The following is a 17,978-nucleotide window of genomic DNA, read 5'->3' on the forward strand; positions in this document are numbered from 1 at the left end:
AACAAAGCTGTAGAACTAATAGACAATTTTAGCAAAATGGCAGGATACAAGATTAATATGCAAAAATTATTAGTGTATCTATATGCTACTAATGAGCAAATTGAGGAGGAAGTCAGAAAAAAATTCCATTTACAAAAGCGACTGAAAGAATTAAATATTTAGGAATAAATTTAAGCAAGGATATAAAGGACCTGTATTCAGAAAACGAGAACACATTGCTAAAAGAAACCAGAGATGATCTAAATAAATGGAAGCATACTCCAAATTCAAATGTTGGAAGACTAAATATTAATAAAGATGTCAATTATTCCCGAATTGATCTACAGATTTAATGCAATCTCGATAAAAATTCCAATCTACTTCTTTGAAAAATTGGAAAAGCCAATTATCAAGTTTACCTAAAAGGATAAGTGTCCCCAAATAGCCATAAATATCTTTAAAAAGAAGAACAAAGTTGAAGGACTCTCACTTCCTGACTTTAAATCATATTACTTAGCAGTAGTGGTAAAAACAACACGGAACCGGCACAAAGATAATTATGTTGGCCAATGGAATAGAATGAGTGTTCATAAATAGATCCTTAAATTTATGGCAAAGTTATTTTTAACAAGACTGTCAAACCAAGCTGTTGGGTCAGAACAAGTTCAGCAAATGGTGCTTGGGAACTGATATCCATATCTAAAAGAAAGAGGATCCTTATCTCACAACTTATACAAAAATTAACTCAAAATGTGTGAAGTACATAACTATAAAAACCAGATTAACAAGACTCCTGTAGGGAAACAACTTTAAGATCTGGTGTTTGGTGGTGGCTTCTTGGACCTTACATCTAAAACACGAGAAATAAGAAAAAACTGGATAAATGGGTGTGACAGTTTGAGATTGTAAATCCCAAAATGAGAAAGATCATCTATTCTCTTCCTCTGGGTGTGATATTCTTTGATAATATTGGATTCAGTTGAGGGGCCCTTAATCAAATCACCTCTTAAGATTTGGGATTTGATTCAACCACATCAGTAAGGCATGACTCAGGTTGAGTCCCCACCACATTGGTGGGCCTGTATAAATGGAACCTCACTAAAGAAGACAGATGAGAAGAGAGAACTCTATGTCATTTTTGATCCTGGGGCCCTGGAGAGAGATTCTCCAGATAGTTTGCAGCAGAAACCTTGGAAGAAAAGATATAGAACACCAATAAAGTAGCAAGCCCTATGCCAGGAGAGAGAGGAAGCCCTGAGAGGCAAACCCTATGCCAGCCTGCAGCTGAGAGAGGAAACGCAGAGGGGAAGACTACTAAACCCTTGCAGAGATCAGCAACCATCTTGCTTCAACACGTGGCAACTGACTTTAGTGAGAAAACACCCTTGAGTTGAACCTTTAAGACCTTGTAACTGTAAGATTTCACCGCAAATAAGTACTCTTTATAAAAACCAACAGATATCTGATACTTTGCATCAGCACCCCTTTGGCAGACTAATAAAATGGGACTGTCTTAAAATTAAACACTTGTGTATTTCAAACAATTTTGTTAAGAAGGTGAAAAGACAGCCAAGTCAATGGGAAAAACATCTTTGGAAACCATATATGTGATAAGGGAACGATCTCCATGTTATAAAAAGTGATTTCACAGTGGAATGACAAACACCATGCAACCCAATTTAAAAACTGGGCATAAGTATCGAATAGACATTTTTCTAAGTGAAAATACCAATGGCTAAAAGACACATGTAAAGATGTTCAACCTCACTACCTATTAGGGAAATGCAGATTAAAACTTCAATGAGATATCATCTCACACAATACAGAATGGCCATTTTAAAGAAAAACAGGAAACTTTGAGTGCTGGAATGGATATAGAGAAATATAAACACTCCTTTACTGTTGGTAGGAGAGTAAAATGGTGTAGCCTCTGTGGAAGATGATGTGTTGGTTCCTCAGAAAGCCAAATATAGAACTGTCATATGATCTGGCAATCCTGCTACTAGGAATATATTCGGAAGAACTTCAAACAAAGACATGAACAGATATTTGCACAACAATGTTCATAGTGGCATTATTCACAATTGCTGAAAGATGGAAACAATCTAAGTGTCTATCAAACAATGAATGGATAAATAAGATGAGGTATACCCATATGATGGAATATTATTCAGTTGTAAGAAAACTGGGGAAGCATCTGACAACATGGTGGAAACTTGAGGACATTATGTTGAGTGAAATAAGACAAGCACAGAAGGATGAATATTGTATTTTCTCACTGATATGAACTAAATACAAGGAGTAGACTTATGGAGTTGGACTATGAAGTGTAGGTTGGTGGGAGATAGAAAGTGGGATGAGAAGGGAGAGACAACACTGGGTATATGCAGAATGTTTAATAAATTAAAATGTAAATATGTGGTAATGGTTGGACTTGATGGTAATATATTATAATGAATGTAACAAACACTGTTGATTTATTAATGTGATTGTGGCTGAAAGGAGTTGTCTAGGGAGATTAATGTTAGTTGGAGGACAGTTGGAAGATAATATAGGGAATGTATAACAATGATTTTGGCAGTGGATAAAGTTTGTGGTTAATAATATAAATACAGGAATGTTCTACTACAAGGTGTTAACAATGTGGCACTACATGGGCAAAATTTAATTAACAAAATTTATAGACTATTGTTAACAAAAACATTGTAATGTTTTTGAAGCACAGTAAATTTGGTACTTTATTAATGCTAAAGGTAAAAAAAATATGGGCTTTGGTTTTGTGAGATATGAATGACTAAGCATTTTTTTCTCTTTTTCATTTCTTTCATTAATAAGGAGAACTTGAGTATGTGATTTAATTAATCTGTGTTCATCTGTGTATCTTTCTGAACACCAGAGGAACAATGGAGTTAGTAGTTGGAATTAGATGGGGAAAAGATACCTGGAAAAAACTTTTTAGGAGTAATGTTTCCATAACTTGTTGAGCTGCCTTTTTTACTTTTTTGAATTTGAAATAAAGTTATTTTAAAAAATATGTTCAGTGAATAAATGAATGCATTCATGTTCTATTGCTCTTGTAACATTACCACAACTTTGTAGCTTCAAACAACACAAATTTACCTTTCAATTATGAAGGTTGGAGGTCTGCAATGGATCTCACTTGATTAAAATCAAGGTATCAGAAGGGTTGCATGCCTTTTAGAGTTTTGAGGGTAGAATCCATTTCCTCGCCTTTTCTATCTTTTAGAGGCCACCTGCATTCATTGGTTCATGACCCTTCTTTCATTTTCAAGTCCAGAACTTTAGCATCTTTAAATCTTTTACTCTGACCCCTCTGACTCTCTTTTCTACTTATAAGAACTGTTATGATTACAATGGAACCACTTGGATTATTTAGAGTAATTGTCCTTTCTCTTTCTCAAATAAGGTCAGCTGATCAGCAACCTTACTTCCTCCTGCAACCTTAGTTTTTCTTTGTTAGATAACCTAAAGTATCTACACGTATTAGTCTGCCAAACAGCTGCCAATGCACAATACCAGAAATCTCTTGACTCTTATAAAAGGTATTTATTTGGTGTAAAAGCTTACAGTTACAAGTCCTGAAGAGTCCAACTCCAAGTTGCTTTCTCATCAAAGTCATTTGCCTCATGTTAGAGCAAAATGGTTGCTGATATGTGAGCGGTTTCAGCCTTCCCCTCTGAACTTCCTATATCAGTCTCAGCTTTCTTCTCAAGGTTAGTTGTAAGCTATCATGTAAATAGTCCATCTCTCCCCTGGAAATTAGCTTTTTGATCCTTCTCCCTTCTGTCACATGGCAGAACAAAATGACGTAAGTTCTCTCTTCTGTTTGTCTGCTTGTGACTTTTGAGTGAGTGCCCATTTATATCAGCTCACCAAGGGGTCAGGGACTCAAACCTGAGCCACACATTACTGATGCATTTGTATCAAAGCTCTAATCTTAACAGGGAATTTAATCAAGGGTCCGTCAACTGAATTCAAAGGGTATTACACCCAGAAGAATAGAGTAATTTACAAACATAATCTTTCTTTTTGGGAGTCAGAAAAATAATCTCAAAATGTCACATCACAGTATGCACAGATTAAGATTTGCACATTATTGCAGAGCCATTATTTTGCCTACAAGTGGGAACAAAGGGTCAGAGGCAGCATGGGTAGTGCTTGGAATGTTAAGCCTAAAACTTCAGTGGCTGCCTAGAGGTAGTAGTAGCTGTCTTAGTTTTCCAGGCTGCTATAATGGTTGGCTTAAACAATGGAAATCTATTGGCTTACAGTTTCAGAGGCTGGAAAGCTTACATCCTCTTGTGGTTAGTAGTGTTCTGGCTGGCTGGAAGTCCTTGGGGTGATGGAGTTCCTGTCCCATGATGATTTTTTTTTTTTTTTAAGATTTATTTATTTATTTAATTTCCCCCCCTCCCCCAGTTGTCTGTTCTCTGTGTCTATTTGCTGCTTCTTGTTTCTTTGTCCGCTTCTGTTGTTGTCAGCCGCACAGGAAGTGTGGGCGGCGCCATTCCTGGGCAGGCTGCACTTTCTTTCATGCTGGGCGGCTCTCCTTACGGGTGCACTCCTTGAGCGTGGGGCTCCCCTACGCGGGGGACACCCCTGCGTGGCAGAGCACTCCTTGCGCGCATCAGCACTGCGCATGGGCCAGCTGCACATGGGTCAAGGAGGCCCGGGGTTTGAACCCTGGACCTCCCATGTGGTAGACGGATGCCCTAACCACTGGGCCAAGTCCGTTTCCCTCCATGATGATGTTTTATCCTTTTTCAGATTCTCTCAGACTGGAGGTATCTGATTCCTCCCCATGGCTTTCTCTCTCTGTCATAATTTCTTCTGCTTATAAAGGACTCCAATAAAAGCATTAAGACCTATCCTGATCCAGTTAATGACAACTTAACTAATTTGCAATGGGTTCACACCCATAGAAATATGGATCAAGATTAAGAACATGTGTAAATTGGGGTACATAATTCAACCTACCACACTACTCAAGGAGCCAGTATCACAGAAGTATTCTGCATTTACCTATTATGATATACATGCTGTAGCTTGTTCAATGATTAATTGTGATGGGGTAACTATGAATTGTGACATACTTGTGAGGAAGTAATTGTGAATATTTGTGACAGGGAAAAAGCAGTGAGTAACTACAGTGCCATTAAGAGAAAGGGACTGCATGAGGAAGGCCAAGGGTTTTCTGTTTCTTGTTCCATTGCAGCTCTTTATAACGCAGACCCAGTACTATTAAAAAATTTCCACCTACACATCTATCACGACAGAGGAGAGCTCATTAAAGAAAACCAGTCACTCTCCTGAGCTTTGCAATCCAGAAGTAATGTAAGTTTTACAACAGAAGAATGAAGATGAGCGCTGTCTTACATTCTACCCAACTGAAAGCCCATTCACATCTTCACAATGTCCAGCCTGTATCTTGGAGGTTATTTTAAGTGTTGTCTATCCTCCTTTTCTTTGACAGATAGAACTTTGAAATGATCCCAACTCTCCTGTATACTGCTCGCTTTCTTCATTCTGTATTTCATAAACTTTAAGTGGTACTTTCTCCATTAAGATGTCCTGGGCCTTTAACTTCCCTTCTGCCCATGACGAATGTGAAATTGTATTTAATTTCTAACATTGTAGATGTGACTTAATTTTAATTACTTCCACTTTTTGAAAAGCTTCCAACTACAGAGACACAACAACAAAACAAAAACAGCATACCAACTGCAGATCCAATCTCCTCTTTCAGGCCTGGACCTGATTCACTTCAAGCATACTGTGTGGCACATATTGTCAGAGCTTAGCAATCACAAGCTGTTTTCAAGGGAAAGCCTGAGAAGAAAATGAGAAAGCAGAAAAATAATTGATACTTTATAATCTAACCACATCGACGGTCCGCTCTAGAAGGAGAGGATGTTCAGGCAAAGCTTGGGAATTTTGATTCTTTTCTAAATGTGCTCCTGACTTGAGCACCTTTACTCTCTTGTATGTAATTACCTTTGTTTCTATACCTAGACATAAAGGCTTAAAAAAGATGTAAAAAATAAATGCTATCTTTATTTTAAATTAATTTTGGAAGCACGAACCCCTGTACTACAGGAGCTGCTCACTTCTGCTCTAGGTCCTGGGCTTAGAAAACCCATACATGCCGAAGATGACATTGCTTTCTTCCAATTATCACTCTATGGTATACTGAAGAAGTTTTCTCTATTGTTCATGACTCAAAAGTCAGAGTGAAACTGTGATTTTCAAGGGCATAGAATTGTCCTGCTCCTATTCCACCTAAGGTAGTAACTGTGCTTCAGGAAGGCACTGAGGCTATTGATCAAATGAAAAGCTAAGTATTCATAAAGATTTTAAAATTTAGGGAGGTGAGTAAAAACTTCTCTTATCATAAGAATTTCTAGGATACAGATTACAAGGCTCTACTTCTAGAGATTATACTTCAGCAGGTCAGATATATGCCAAGGCAAATAAAATTTTACACTGGAATTCAGAAAGCTGTCAATGAATGTGCAAGTGGCCTACTAACTATGAAGTATATTATCATCAGTTAGTTTCTTCAGTCAAAATATAGTGACAGAATCAGAAGGTAATTGTCCATGCATTAGATATTGTACTGTAATACTTAAGAAAAATGGCTATTATTATTACTTCCAGTTTCTTGTACATCAGAAATAAACTAGATTGAATGAATGCATGAACTGACATGCCTTTTTATCTGAGTGTGTTAGTTGCAACAAATAGGGCAATTATGTAAAAAGGCATCCAAGAGAAGTATAATGATTCTGTTTTTCAAATAGCCCAGGATGTAATTATTAGAAGTGATTAAGCCTTGCTTTATTACAATTAATTACCCTGAATATGCTTCTGGTAATTTAGGAACATGTTTCAGGTTTTTAATAGAGATAGCTCATTTTCAATGAGAATCATTAAACAACAAACGTCTAAATCAATAGTTTTATGAAGATGAAACAGGGATATGGAAAAGGGAAGAGAGAGTCTAACATTCTTTAGCACTTCCATGTACCAGACTTTGGGCAGAGTACTTTATAAACACCATATCACTTAATTCTCACAATGGTCCTTCTAAGTAGATATTAATTAAGGCATACAAATGAGGAAATTATGACTCAGTGGGCCACACATTTAGTAAAGGATAAGGTGGGGTTTTGACCAAGGTCGATCTACTTCCAAAGCATGATTATACTCATCCTGGATCCTGCCTCCCAAACTGGACAGAATTTGAGCAAAACTTGGAACCAGTTTATTTCAGGAATATGATCGTCCAATATTTCCAATGTAATAATCTCTAAACTCATTGCATTAACTTAACAACATGTTTTCATAACAGAAAATAATTGTTTTTGGAGAAAAGAGAATCCCAAACTCTGAGGAAAGTGAAGAGATCATCACCTACACTTACCATCTTCATTTTCAGCAAAACCCTTCAAAACATTCCTATATTAAATCATTCATTCAAAGAACATTGTTCATGCTGGGCCGTCTGCTAAGTGCTCTTGAGGAGGCCTAAAAAGGTGAAGGGTTGTGTTTGAGTCATTGAGATAGTCACCAGTACTGAAGCTGAGATACAAACCTAGCCCTAGTCCCTTTCTTACCTGTTTATAAAGCTCACCCAACACATGGTGAACATCCAAGTCTCTCTGAAAGCTATACCTATGCAATGAATATCTGATGCACACAAACCAGAGGGTGCAGCATTTCACATGGCAATACTCTAATCTTGTACTCAATCCTTTAACACTTAAAACTGACTAAAACTCTGCGTTCTGAAGGAAGCAGACCATGAAAACAGGGTATCTAAAATAAGCAACCACGTGATCAAATTTTATTTATGGCAACAAAAGAAATAACATATATTTTCAAAACCCTAGTAATTATGGAAAACATTTATGAATGCATAACAGATAATATATTAGACATATAATACCTATATAATATAAACTCACAACCCTTATATTTTCTCCTTGGATATATAGTATCATTTATATATAATGCGCAAATACATAAATACATTTAAGTAATATATCTGCTTAACAGTAGTTCATTTGTTCTTTTAGTCAACATTCAGCAAGTACTTATTGAGAATAAATATGTGTTAAGTACTATTCTAGGAATCTGGGATAATTCAGGGAACAAAACAAGTACAGCTTTCTGCTCTTGAGGAGCTTGTATTCTAGTAGGAGAAATATACAAAAATAATGTACACAAAAATAAATCATGTAAGATGGTAGAATTTGAGGATAGAAGAAAAAAGAAAGAGTAAAGAAGGGTGTGGACAGTTATTTATCTGGTTGGGATATGGTTGTAATTTTCTTTGGTGGTAAGTGGAAACAGTCAGTACAAAGTTCCCAAGAAGGGAGTATGCCTTGCATAAATAAGCATGCATTTATGAAGGGTAAAAATTCAAGTCCTTAAAATTTTCACAGACCTATGGACATGGGGACATTCTTATTTTCTGCACCACATTCCTATCCTAAAATTATCATAGGAAAATTTACAAGGGGTATCAATATTCTTAGAAGACACAAAAACAATATATGCATTTTTGAATAATATTGGGCCACATGGCATCATGGCATCATCTGCTTTCTAGTGACTTAACTCTTAATAATTTTTTTTTTTTACTATAAAAAAGTCACAATATTTTGAATCAAGGTACACAATAATGTAATGCAAAACAGGCTTTGAAATTCTACTTATATGGGACCCAGCATTGGTTCAATACATTACTGTTCTAAAGTATTGTTTCTTGGTTTTGTTTTAAGTTCTTGTTTTCTTTGCATTTTACAATATAGGAAATCAATCTCATGCATTTTGACTGCCTAAAAGACAAGAGTACAGACTCAAAACTCAGGTCTTTGAATCCCAATACTTTGCTCTTTCCATCACTTTAAGAGAAAGATCTCTTCTTTTACTCTGTCCAGAGAATTTATTCTATTTTTTAATTTTTTTTCACAAATACAATATGTCTTCAAATAACCATTCTGAATATGCATAGAAACCATAAAGAGAAAACAGATGGTGCTTTCTTTACAAAACCCAGAATTTTTAACCATGTTACAGGCATCAGAAAATAATAACCATTATGATCTAAAACTATAGAAAATATTTATTTTGGAGCATTTCTATAATGTTCAATTTTGACTTTCTAGTCCCCCAAGTATCCTACATGAGAAACATGGTTCAGGGATGTTAGTTTAGATTATAATAGACATCAGAATTATTATGTTTTGTAATTTCATTTTTGGTATACAGGCCGAAGAAAATAGCATGGCTCTTGAATCTTAAGTCATACTGAATTCTCGTCCTTAAAAGAAAACTGACGCATTCTACAATTTTCTTGTTTATGTGGTTCACTTTATGTTTAGGATAGCAGTGATAGATATATCTTTTCTGGAAGCCTATGGTAGATTGAATTATATCTCTGAAAGGGACATGTTCAACTCCTAACTCCCAACTGCCAGTCCTATGGGTGTGAACTCGTTTGTTAAAAGGATCCTTGAACATGTTAAGGCCACACTGAACCAGACTTGGCCATATTCTGGTATGACTGGAGTTCATATAAACAAAGGAAATTTAGACACAGAAGTATAATCCATGAGATAGGAAGAGAGAAATCTCTATGTAACAAGGAAAGAGATTGGTTTCCAGCAGCCACTACCAGAATGCTACACTGTTAGACAAAGGCACGGCCTGCCGAAGCCTCAGTTTTAGACTTCTTACCTCCAAACTGTGAGGCAATAAATCCCAGTTATTTAAGTCAAAGAAAGGAAGTTTCTTTGTTTGTTTAATAGCAGCTTTGGAAAACTAAGACAGGCCTCAAATCAATATATTTTTTTTGACCCATTATATCTTTTAACTTGTATCAGTTATTTTGCTTTTAGCTAAAGGAAATGAAGACCCAAGTCAACATGGTTTATACATTGAGGGATTTTATTATCTCACATAATAATAGTATGGTTATTATTTCTATAACTTATAACTTAGTTTTGCTTGCTCTTAAACTGTCATAAATAAAATCATATTAACAGAATTATATAGCATGGATTTTTCGTGTTGACTTCTTGTGTTCAACATAATGTTTTTTAGATTAATCCATGTTTTGTATATATCATTACTACACTCCTTTAATAGTGCTGAGCAGTGTTTGATTCTATGAATATACCACTATTTGTATATTAATTTACCTGTTGATTGACAATAGTAGTTTCCAACCCAAATTATATTTGAGTAATATAAAAATATAAAAAATATTTTTACACAAACCTTTGGAGACATATACTTCCACTTTTCTAGTGTAAATACCTGGTAGTAGAATTACTAGGTTATAGTGTAAGGAAGATTTAAATTTATAAAAACTGGGTGGCCAAACTAATTTTCAAAGTGCTTTTACCACTTTATCAACAATGTGTGGTGAGATTTGGTAGCTCCATATCTTCATCAACTTTTAGTTCTGTAATTCCTTTTAATTACTATTGGTCTAGTAGCTTTTCACTGATATCTATTCATGGTTTTAATTTGTATTTCTCTGATGATTAATAATGTTCATCAACTTTTTTGAACTTAGGCAATAAGTATGTCTTTTTTGGTGAAGTATCTGTTTTATGTCCAGATTATTGGGTTGTTTGTTCTCTTATTGATTATTAGAGTTGTTTATATACTACAGATGCAAATCTTTTGTCACATATGTGTATTATGAATAATTTTTCCAAGACTTTTATCATCATTTCCTAACAGTGTTTTATCATAATAAGTTTTTAATTTCTATAGAGTACAATTTATTATATTCTTATCATTTGTTTTATTGCTTTCTATTTCCTGCCTAAGAAAAAATGTCTACACCAAGGCCATTAAAATAATCTCCTTTGTTTTCTTCTAGCAATGTCCATCTTACATTAATGTTTTTCTGTGTGGGGTGAGGTAATAGTTAAATTTTTTTTTCCAGTTTTTTCAGCACCATTTGTTGAAAATACCTTCCTTTTTCCATTAATTACTATGGCATCATTGTTAAAATTACCCGACTATATATTTGTGATTATATTTCTGGACTCCTTATTCTATTTCATTAATTTATTTGCTAATAAATCATTTTTAGGCCAACATCCTACTGTTTTAAAAGTAAATATAGAAATTATGCCATTTAAGTCCTTCAACTTTATTTCTTTCAAATATATTTTGATTATTCTAGATCCTTTGCATTTCCTTATAAATCTTGAAATCAACCTTTTGATTTCATTGAGTTACATTAAATCTATAGATTAATTCTGAAATGACTCAAGCCCTTGTGTAATCATCACTTCTTGACTGTGGACTGAATCTATGAATATGAAGGATATTGTACTCATGATTAATTTATATTACATGGCAAAGATGAAGAGATTTTTCAGATGAAATTAAGGTCACTAAGGAGTTGACTTTGTGCAAATAGACAGAGATTTTCCTGAGTGGGCCTACCTCATCAGGCCAACTAGTTAAAAGGGAACGGGGCTCTCCTTGAGGTCAATGAGTGGTTCTCCTGCCACCATGGAAGAAACAAGCCTCTATAATTGCAAGGAAATTAATTTTTCCAACAACCAACTGAGTTTAGATGAAGATCTCTAGCCTCAAATGAGACCACAGCCATGTTTGACAACTTCACTGCAGCTTTGCGAGACCCTGAACAGAGGATATAGTTAAGCTGTGCACGGATTCTGACCAATGGAATGGAGATATTATATGTATGCTGTTTTAAGCTGCTAAATTTATGGTACTTTGTTATGCAGCAGTAGAAAACTAGTACAAGTATGGATGGGAATAGGAAAAATAGGAATTTTAACATCCTAATAATTAAGAAAGAAGTCAGGATTAGAGGAGTGCTAGCCAACATCAGTAGTAAGAGGTGAGATCAATATTAAATTGGGGGAAGTGGACTTGGCCCAGTGGTTAGGGCGTCCATCTACCACATGGGAGGTCCGCGGTTCAAACTCCGGACCTCCCTGACCCGTGTGGAGCTAGCCCAGGCACAGTGCTGATGTGTGCAAGTTCTGTGCTAACGCAGGGGTGTCCCCCACGTCGGGGAGCCCCACACGCAAAAGGAGAGTGCCCCATAAGGAGAGCCACCCAGCGCAAAAGAAAGTGCAGCCTGCCTCAGGATGATGCTGCCCACATGGAGAGCTGACACAACAAAATGACTCAACAAAAGGAAACACAGATTCCCCTGCCGCTGACAACAACAGAAGCGGACAAAGAAGAAGACGCAGCAAATAGACACAGAGAACATACAACCAGGGCAGGGGGTGGGTGGGAAGGGGAGAGAAATAAATAAAAAAAAATCTTTAAAAAAAAATTAAATTGGCCAACCTTTTACTAGGTATCAGGTAATCAAGACATAGACTAGAAATCAGTAGCCCAGTGAAAATCACAGAGCAAGTTGGTAGCAAAGATGAATGAAAACTGATGAGATATTAGTAAGTAATTTGGGTAAATTGGAAAATTAGGTAAACAATTAAGAAGGAAATCAGAAGAGAGCAGGATATGCTGGGATTTCTATCTTAGATAATCTCTATTATGTACATGAACAAGGAAGAGAGGAGAAGTAATTCTAGAACTTGATAAATTCAAGTTGCTCAGTGGGAATAGCAGTTTAAGAAAAATATTTACAAAATAACACTTTTTCAAAGGGAATTAGAGATATAGTAAACATCACACAAGACAGATACTTGGAGGAACAATTTAAGAAAGATCCTGGAAAGAAGAAAAAGATGTCAAACTGTGAAGAGTTGGAGGAAAATAGACAATAAAATTCCAACATGTTGATAATATGGTTTACTGAAAAGAGGCCCATGTAAATAAACCAGAAGCATCATAGAAAAATACTTTTAAGACTGATTTAAGACATGAGATTGCATGCTAGAACAGCCCATCCTGTTTCAGGAAGGATTAAATATAAGAAATTCTCTAGTATAATGTTTGAATTTTACAAATTCTTTAGTATAAGTTTTAAGAAGGGATCCCAGATATGTAGGCAGAAAACCCACCGTTATCTACTAAGTAAAGCATTCATACTTTCCTCAAACATTTCCATAGCAAAATGAAATATTCTTGGGGCAAGGTAGATGGGGAATATTTCTACTTGTCTCTACATCCCAATTGTTAGATTTGGTCCACTGGGAAAGGGATATTATTTCCCCCTCCTTTCTTCGATGAGTACTGAAAGGAACCCTCTTTTCTCTAACTCTACCATTTTGTTTGCTCTCGAACACAAAGAGAATTGTAAATCTTAGTTGCTGGAACCTGACATTCATTTATCCCTCTTGTCTTGTAGTTGAGGTACTTACTGTGTATTACAAATCAGTGCTCAAAAATCAGGATTCTAGCTCTGTTCTCTGTGCTAATTGAGAGTCCAACCCTTCTGAGTAAGCTGATTTTATTTAGTGCCTGAAACTGCAGATGACTCTCAGGCTGTTTCCTGCCTCATAAATGAACAGAGAGGCTCAGAAGGCTCCTTCTTGCTCATTTTGTCCAGCTATGCAGATGGGGCAATATAGGCCAACACATGGCTGCATTCTTAAACAGCTCATATGGCATGTGGGTAAACAGGCTTTCTTGCTATTCAAAACTTTTTGTTCTGGTACTATGTAAGTTGATTTTTAATTCTTTACATATTTTTGAATAGATAATATGTTCACTGAGTTTATAATTCAAATCATACCACCATGACATTAATAATTCAATGTCATCTGCTTATCTCTGTTCCCCAGTTTCTTGGTTCCCCTTCATGGGCAAAAATTATTTTACTGATGTTTGTTTTACACTATTAGAGATATTTTACATAAATCCAAATAAAAATACCTATGTATAATTTTTCTGCCTTTGTTTCTACAACGTATGGCTTACTATGTCACTCTTTTGCACTGTACTTTTTTTTCCTTACATATATCCCCCCCCACACATATACCCATACACATGAGTGGGCCTTTATCAATTCATGAGCAGTTTCCTCACTTTCTTTATATAAAGTGCATAGTATAGCTGAACATGATTTATTTAACTAGACCAATATTTAGATTCTTTCCAATCTTTTTTGTAACTTAAAAAATATATAATATCATATGTGTAAGTATATCTACAGGGTATATCATTAGAAATGAAATCACCAGGCAAAAAGGTATTTGTGTTTCTAGGTTTTATAGATCTTACCAGATTTTTTCCCATAAATAAATGTGCGCCAATTTTTGCTCTTACTTATAATAGCTATACTCATTCCTCCATGCTCTAGCAAACACAGCATTACATCTCTGACCTTTAAGTAATCTAATAAAATTGCTTGTTATTTCAGTAAGATTTAATTTGTGTTTTTCTTATCAGAACTGAGGTTTACCTTCTGTGATAGTTTGAGTCTTTTGTGGATCCCAGAAAATTATGTTTTTAAACTGGTCCATTCCTGTGGGTATGAACCTATTGTGGATGGTACCCTTTGACTGGGTTACTTCAGTAAGGCATGACCCAGGATGAGTCTTATTCCTTTTACTTAATAAACTGATGAACACAAAGGGAGGGGAATGCAAAGACACACAGGACCTGAGAGAAAAACCCCAAGATGCTGAGAGAGAGGGTCCCAGAGAACAGAGACTAGAATCAGGTGAGTGCAGAGGCACTGAAAGAGGCCCCCAAGAGCTGAGAGAGGCAGGTGCAGAAATCAGAAAGTGGAAAGCATTAAGAACTAGAGAAGACTGATGCCTTGATTTGGACATTTTCATGGCCTCCGAACTGTAAGCTTTTAAATTAACAAATCCCCTTTGTAAAAGCCTACCCATTTTGGTATATTGCCTTGGTAGCCTTTAGCAAGCTAAAGTTGCTTCATTTCACAAGGTTAAAAAGCATTTATACTCTTTTTTTTTTTTTAAATTGTCCTTTGCCAATTTGCTAATTCTCTTTTAGATGTTAATTTGTAAGGAATATTTTATATATTAAAGACATTATTTATTTACCTTGTGATATAACTTGAAAATGTTTTACCAATTTATATTTTATATTTTCATATTGCATATGGTAGATTTTAAGATTTATTTTTTTAACTTAATCAAACTTACCAATCTCCTTTTCTATGATTTCTGGCTTTTATACCATCCCTGTGTCATATGCTGAAATTTTTTTAAAAAGTCTTCCATAGTGTCATCAAGTGTTGTTATCATGTCAGAATTTACAATTAAATTTTGAGCCATGAAAAATGTATCCTGGTGTTAGGGGAGACATAATTATACAAATTAACCTATTTCCCTAAAATCATACTTTTTTTTATCAAATAGAATTTCTTATAAAAATTGTAATTTTCTTATTGATTTGAAAAGGAACTTTTTTTACACATTAAGCTTAAAATTATCTATTTCTGGATTTCCTCTTCAGTTCCTTTGATCTGTATGCCTATACCTAAACCAGAACCAAACTACAAATATAACTTTCTATGAGATTCCTTATTCATCCATACCTTTTCTGCTTCTCAAAAAATCACGTGGGCTTATGGAACCTTTTGGCTATCATTGTAGTGTTCCAAACAAAGACTTCCCAGACTTTTTATTTTTTTATCATATGTGAAGTGAAAAATATAAATAAGTTGTGTACCTCACTTATTAGGAATATACTTTTCTTGAAATCTGTAACTGTGGGATACTTGCCCTTTGAACCCTGTTCTTCTCTGGTTGACTGTTTCATCAAAAATGGATATTGGTTAATTGTTTTTCATTCTCCTTTTTTGATTTCGGCTTATTTCCTAAAGGAGGAGGAAATGATGATATCTGCATGCCAGAAGTGCTCTGATTGGCTTTACTTTTTCATTGTAATTTTCAGTCATGAAATGATGAAATAGACACAACCCCAAAGTCAAGTCTTTAAAACATAAGTTCTAGTATTTTGAGATGATAGTATCACCTATAGCAAATAGACTCTGAGTTGGTATTTGATTTTCACACGTAGAGGTTGCTGTAATTCTAGTTGATGTTCCCATCAAGGCATGTACTGCTCTTGTGTAAAACTTGCTTTACAGACTTGGCAAATTGAAAAGTTTCACTACTACATACTAGCTTATTTTCCTCCTCAAACTAATTCAATTTCTTAATCACTAGTATAGAATAGAATTAAATTGAAAACAAAGTTTTAAAACAGGGTTATTGATAAAAAAGTTAAAGGTTTTGGAACTTTCAGATACTACTCATATAAGCAGGCACCCTAACATTGGCTACCCCAAATTCTTTTTCTCCTTACAAGTTTAAATTATGCTTAGAGTACAGAAGGAAACCAAAGAAACTGCTGGGCTCACTTTACCCAACCAATATATGACATCTGTAGGCTTGTGTTTGCAGACTTCAATTGTCCAGAAAGTGGACCAATAATGATTTTGCCAGTGAGTAAATAGAAAGCTAAGAAGACTTTATTCTTTTGAGGTCTTTTATCCCATCTTTGACTTTGAGGTGGAGAAAGAAAAGAATGTCAAAAACAATTACAAATTCAAAAGATAAGATGTAAAGGCCAATACTGGGAAACTTTGCCCCTAGATATCAGAAATATATAGAGATTCTGGAAATGACGCTAGTTTAAGGAAAAGTGTTTTGAAGTTGATGTTTGAATAGAAACAGAGAAATATAAAGCAAGATAAGCTATTCGATCTGGTGGAGAGTGTTGTTTTAGTGTGGCACTCTGATAGTTGCATACCTAATATGCATTTTCTCCTACATTTTACTATTCAACTACAATTTTGCTCAGGTTGGTATTTTTAATTAAAAATGAAGTAAAACTGCATTTTTCTTTTTTCTTTTTTTGCTATAGGTGCCACATGATTCAATTCTTACCTGTGAGATACAAGTAGAAATTGATAATTGGCTATTCTGTGTAGCACTGTAAAAAAAGTAGACAGATTCAAATAAGCATGTATATTTTCCTATGACCCTTCCACTTTCTTCCAACTTAGGAAATAGATATGGTACCTTGAAATGCAGGAGCCATCTTATGATTATGAGGACAAATAGCCAATTCTAAGGTTTGCAAAGCAGAAAGACAAGAGGTCTGTGTACATAACGAATATTTGAGCCAATGTATTAGTACTGATCGACCTCCTCTGAACTTTTTGCTATGTGATAAATTAAAGACCCTTGCTAATTTAGACCACTCTTTTGTGAGGTGGTTCTAGACAGTTCTTTATTTAGAGCTGAGCAAAATTCCTAAAAGTCACACAGGGTTTGAGAACTTTGATGCTCAATTACATAAGAAAAGTGATATATTCATATATAAATTCTTGAAAATTGGGGTCAGTAAACTCTAGCCTACAAAACAAATCAGGATCTCTGTCTCTTTTAGTTTTCTTAGATCATGGTAACATTCATTTGTTTAAGTATTGTCTATGGCTGTTTTTGTGATACAACAACACAGTGGAGTGGTTGTGCCAAAGACTATATAGTACTCACTTCGGCAGCACATATACTAAAATTGGAACGACACAAAGAGGATTAGCATGGTCCCTGCACAAGGATGACATGGAAAGTCATGAAGCATTCCATATTTTTTCCTTCTCAAAGTAAAAAAAAAAAGACTATATACCCTGTGAATTCTAAAATATATGCTATCTGACACTTTGTAAAAGAAACTTTGGTGACCACTGTTTTAAAGTACAGGATCAAGAATTAATTGCCACTGGGTTAAAGGAGCTTACTAGGGATAGAGAGATCTAACAGGAGGTAAGAAACAAGATAGTGGTGCTTCTTTAGTTGTTCTCTTAGTTTCCTGGTTGCTTTGACAAATACCGCACAATGGGTTGACTTAAACAATGGGAATTTATTTTCTCACAATTTCAGAGAATGGAAAGCTTGCTTTTCTCCCCCACCCCCTTCCTCCCCTATGGGATCATTAGTGCTCTGGGGGGCTGGCAATACCTGGATCTTGGCTTTTCTGTCACATGGTGAAGTTCTCAACTTTTTCTTCCTTGTTCT

At 35.3% G+C, this 17,978-nt stretch overlaps 1 non-coding gene across 1 annotated transcript; it reads left to right on the top strand.

Annotated features, from left to right (window-relative positions):
- Window positions 1–17,448: 17,448 nt before the first annotated feature.
- LOC111764158 (U6 spliceosomal RNA) lies at window positions 17,449–17,555 on the top strand. The gene has a single exon (XR_002796845.2). It is a non-coding gene; the product is annotated as a U6 spliceosomal RNA (small nuclear RNA).
- The last annotated feature ends 423 nt before the right edge of the window (window positions 17,556–17,978 follow it).

Source organism: Dasypus novemcinctus, chromosome 1 (genome assembly GCF_030445035.2).
Source record: "Dasypus novemcinctus isolate mDasNov1 chromosome 1, mDasNov1.1.hap2, whole genome shotgun sequence".
NCBI lineage: Eukaryota > Metazoa > Chordata > Mammalia > Cingulata > Dasypodidae > Dasypus > Dasypus novemcinctus.